Consider the following 5216-nt stretch of genomic DNA (forward strand, 5'->3'; position numbering starts at 1 on the left):
ACCGATTTCTATTCGATTTTCGTTTTCCTATTCATAACCAGTTTATGCAGTTTGTGTAGTGTCGATTTTGGGAAATAGTAATGAAGACAACCTCATTTTCAAAGCCTCTATATTCTTGTGTTTCCCCATCCTCTTCCGATCTCCTTCTCCCATCATATTTTCCATATCTATGTGATTGCAAAAAACAAAAAAACTTCCCATCTTCACCGGTCTTCCTTTTCCTTTACTAATCTTTGTTTTTCCATTTTTCTTCTTCTTCACTCTCACATGATAAATAAACTATTTCTTCTATTAGCAAGTAAGATTTTGTTAATCTATTTTAACATCATCCGTCATTTTCAATTCGTACTTGAATAAATATAATATATATAGTTAGCCCAAGACATTTTACTTATTTTATGTTTCAAGTATGATGCAATAATTATTACTTATTAAATTAATTATTATGTTATTTATTAATCCAATTGTTGCATGGGATAGTAACTTAGTATTCAAGTAAGAAGTACTGGTTTCCATTCGGTTTAGAATCACGATTTTGCGGTGCAAAGCAAAATCGAGCCTAAAAAAAAAACCTATAAAACCAAAATTAAATCATTTTTCTGTAGAACTACAGTTCGATTTGATCATAAACGTAAACAATTTTTAAGTAAATAAACGCCGTCTGTGGGAATCGAACCCACGACCACATGGTTAAAAGACATGCGCTCTACTAGCTGAGCTAAGACGGCAAAGACGAAGTTGATAGTTTTTCTTCCAACTCATTCACGATTCTGTTACTGAAGCTTTGTCTAACGACATTTTAGCTTCGTGAATTGTTTTTGCTCTTGGAGTGTACTTTTCTGAGAAAAAATAAAACATTAGATAGTACTCTCCAATAGCAAAAGCTTCCATAAGCACTCTTAACATAGAGCATTAGATAAATGATGGAGAGCATGGTTTGTAATACCAGGACCGGTCTCTGGATCGATCAGGACCGATACCAATCCAATATTATTTGGTGTTCGGATCAATCAAAATCGGTCTATATCGATTAAAAAATTACAAAAAATAGGATTTTGCTGGATAAGTTCTTGTACAGTTAGAGAATAATAAAAAAAATCCTGAAAATTAAAAGTAAATCGGAAAATCATGGCTGATATCGATCCAATCCTCGCAAATCAAACTATCCAGACTGATTCAATCCCGAGATTACAAACCATTTTAGAATCGTAATGACCGAAACTGATTGACCTCAAGATTCGGGCAATCCAACCGAGTTGACCGATCCACTAGTACCGGGTAGGATTGGTCATTATTCGGGATTGGTTTAGGCCGATACTAATCCTAGATTACAAACCATGAATGAGAGAGAGAGAGACCAATCAAACGGTATCAAAACCGATATGAATCCACTGATTCAGCAAACGGTACCAATACCGATATGAATCCACCAATTCGGCCGATCCAATGTCGATTCCTCAAACCATACTTAAGACGGAGCTTTATCCCTTGCAATTCCCTGCTCGGTCCAATTCCCCTAGTGCCCTTGACAAGGGGGGCACAATGATCATTCCAACCTTGCCCAAACACTCTACCTAGATGGGGTCCACCCCCTCTTATTACAGGGTACTAGGGAATTGGACCAGGCAGGGAATTGCAGGAGATAATTTTCCTGCCAAAGACATGAGTTCATAAGCATAATGGGCCTACACTCTACACTCTATACTCTACAGTGGCTCCCAAGGTGCCGCTAGGGGGCATCCAGCGGCTGAGCTGTGCCGCACACATCTCCGCGCATATTTAGGAATGTTTGCGGCACAACCCAACAGCTGGTAACACCATAGGTGTGCTGGGCTCCATGGAGACGAGCTAAATTCTCCCAGCCATGGAGTCCTCATCAGCTTCATCACTGAGAATTTGAGATATGTGACGAATCCAAGGGAGATATTGTAAAATCTATTGTAGATCCTTCCTATAAAGAAGCAAACATAACCATTGGTTAGAGGGAAATGAAAGGCTTCTCATAGGTCAAGAGAATCACCTGGTATCATGGTTTTAGCGAATGATAGGGTCCACTTAATTCTTGGAAAAGATTTCACTTTCCTTTTATTTTTGTAACTTATCATGAAAAGTTGAGCCAACCGAAGGATAAGAAAGGAAAGCCCAATTTCACCCTTTTTGAGACTAAAATCCACAGGCCCAGACTTTGTTTCATTGAGTGTTTGGAAACAAAACCATTGAACAAATGTAACTTCACGTGCCCTTGTTTCCCTCCTCACAAACATCACCTATTTTAATTATATATATTTTTAAGCTTTTGTCTTCCCTACTTTCACCTATTTCTTTGGACTTTTGCTTCACTCACGTCTATCACCAGGAGACAGGAATTCTCAAATGGGTAGAATAGAAAATGTTTTTGATTTCATTTCCTAATTCATCTTTTCCAGGGCTAGAACTGGGCTGGGTTGGGCTTGGGTCTTTGAAGGCCCAGGCCCAGTCTATTGTACCTTCGTCTTGTCCTGGGCCCGAGTTGGCCCATTAGGATTTGGGCCAGGTTCATGCTCGGCTAGCGTACGCTGCACTCCCCAACAGAAAATTGCTTCCCATTTTTCCTATCCTAATCCTACTATATTAGTTTCGATACTACTTTATATATCGAAGACCGGATCAGCCCGACCTCGAGCTTGAAATCTTGGGGGAGAGCCCAGCCCGGATTTTTTTAGCGAGCTCGAGTTTTTGGGGCTCAAATTGCACCCCTAATCTTTTCACTTGCTTTAATTGTGGTAAAATGGTCTTGATATCTAATATGAAACATATCAATAGGTACGCATTCACACTCAAAAAATAAAATAATACTTTATCTAGATCTAGATCTAGTTTTATAAGATTCTCTTAAATATAAAATTCATGATTAAACAACTCAAATGCTTATACTTAAGTATGGATCCGTGGGATTAGAGGATCTAAAAAGATCCTCCGTAGTTTTAGGTCCTAGATCAAGCCAAAGATCACAATCCCGTACCCATCGTCTATTGTCCTTTTCTTTTCGTCTTGCAATAGAAATATAGAACATCATTTTATCCATTCTATAGTTAATGGTTCTTGAATGACGAATCAAAAAAATTCTATGGTCAATGGAATGAATCATAAACGCTGAAAAGATTCTTCGGATCTAGTTATACCATTCTACTATATTGAATATTGACAATTCTAAAAAACTGTTCATACCATGAGATGAACAGAGTATGACGGCAGTCAGGCAGGTATGCCCCCATCGTCTAGCAGTTTAATTTAGACATCTCTTTCAAGGAGATGGTGGGGATTCGACTTCCCCTGGGATTATCAAGCCTCTCAGTATTGGCCTTTTTGTAAGACAAAAATGGAGAATCTCTTAACCAAAATATTTTTATCAGGATTTTTCTTTGTCTCAATAAGATAATCTTCTCCTAAATAATCATTAACATATATTTTTTTTATAGGCTATAAAATGATTCAAGTTTATTTGTGTTGTAATTGTAGGAATTTTTTTACTCTCCTTTACTTGTAAGGTTGATCCATAAATATAAGTCATTCTTACATTTATAGTTATAATTGATGATTAATGTGATAATGATGATATCTGTAATGTTTTTAAACTTTCTTTTTGATTTGGTAATGACTCCAGCATAGAATCGGTTTTTTTTTTTGGTCCGTAATGAATTGACGATCTTTCTCATATGAAAGACTAGCCCAATAGCTGCTTCAACGGCTTCAATAGTACATTGTGGATGTCAAGGCCGAAGTGAAATAGTGATTCTGATTAGGTTATCATTACGTAGGAAGCAAACTCGTTCCTTTGTTCTATGTCGGAGCCATTCTTGAGCTGCTCATCCCACATGATCACTTCTATTTATCGGGATCTTTGGTTTTCTCGTTGCTTCCTTGCCTGCTTTCTCCTAGCCTTCTCAATCGTCGCTCTCTCATATTGATATCTACATCACCGTCGTCTATTGAAAATCCGGGGTCCTCTCTCCTTAAACAATATAATTTTATGTATAAATTTTGAAAATGTTTTAAATTCTATTGATTCCTTTTCCTCTCACTAAGTTTGTGCTTAGTATACATTATTGGAATGCATTCTAGGTCACTTTCATATTCTCGGATGATAAAAACATCTATTTTTATCATTCGAGAATGCGAAATCAACCCAGAATGCATACCAAACGCAGCCTAAATGTCTCCCAATAGATCAACGAATTTCCCCTTGAGAAATGGAAACATAATACGAAGAGCCCATTCAAAAGAATCAAAACGTTGTCCTTGATACAAGTTTTGATTCATATAAACGCTTCAAACCCAAACTGATGACATATTGTATTGATTTTGAAATAACGAGACAGTCCAAAATCTTATATTGTGGGCGAGTGAGTGAAAGATTTATTTAAATTCTAGCTAGTGGTTGGAGAGTAGATAAAAAGAAAGAAAAAGCTTTCATATTCTTTTTTGAAGTTGGTCCATGAAAATATTGTTGGGAAAAAAAACTTTTTCCCACCAGTGAGTTTATGGAAAAATACAATAACAAAATATGCACAAAATAAATAATGCATATATGTCAAAACAAGTCAACTTACAAATTAAAGAAAGCACCAATTTTTTAACATGGAAAACCCTTCAATATGAAAATAAAAATCACGAGGCTCTAGCCCACAAGTAATACTATTCAACACTAGAAGCTTACAAACATTGAGAGTAACAACATTCTTGTACAACAAGATAATTCACCTTACAAAGTGGATTTGCAAGAGCATAATACTCTCAGGTAATAATACTCTCAAGTCAATACTGATGTGACAATCAAAGTAAGAATACCATCACATTGTTACCTAAGTGCAATGAACACACTCTAAAGAATTCACGTACTATGACATAAAGATTCTTCTTCTCTATACTTCTTAGGAGAGGATTCTCTGAGCAAATAGATAGAGGAGTGCACCAATGAGATGCGCTAAAATGGTATCATATATTAGAGAGCAGCAATGCCATTTCATTTAAGGAGGAGAGAGATAGAAACAAAGGTCCCACACGCACGTATCCTGCCTTGGAAGTTCAGAGAACCTTTTTCCCATACTCTATATACTCTTCTACAGCCACACAACACAGAATTCAGGGTATGTTGAGGCATATATGTCATGCTTTGCTTTTATCACAAGCCTTCCCATGCACCAGAGAACCCAACTTTTAGTGTGGGAGACCCAAAT

General features: G+C 36.8%; 1 non-coding gene across 1 annotated transcript; it reads right to left on the reverse strand.

Annotated features, from left to right (window-relative positions):
- Positions 1-655: 655 nt before the first annotated feature.
- TRNAK-UUU lies at positions 656-728 on the reverse strand. The gene has a single exon. It is a non-coding gene; the product is annotated as a tRNA-Lys (tRNA).
- Positions 729-5216: the final 4488 nt, after the last annotated feature.

The sequence above is a fragment of the Telopea speciosissima genome, chromosome 10 (assembly GCF_018873765.1).
Source record: "Telopea speciosissima isolate NSW1024214 ecotype Mountain lineage chromosome 10, Tspe_v1, whole genome shotgun sequence".
NCBI lineage: Eukaryota > Viridiplantae > Streptophyta > Magnoliopsida > Proteales > Proteaceae > Telopea > Telopea speciosissima.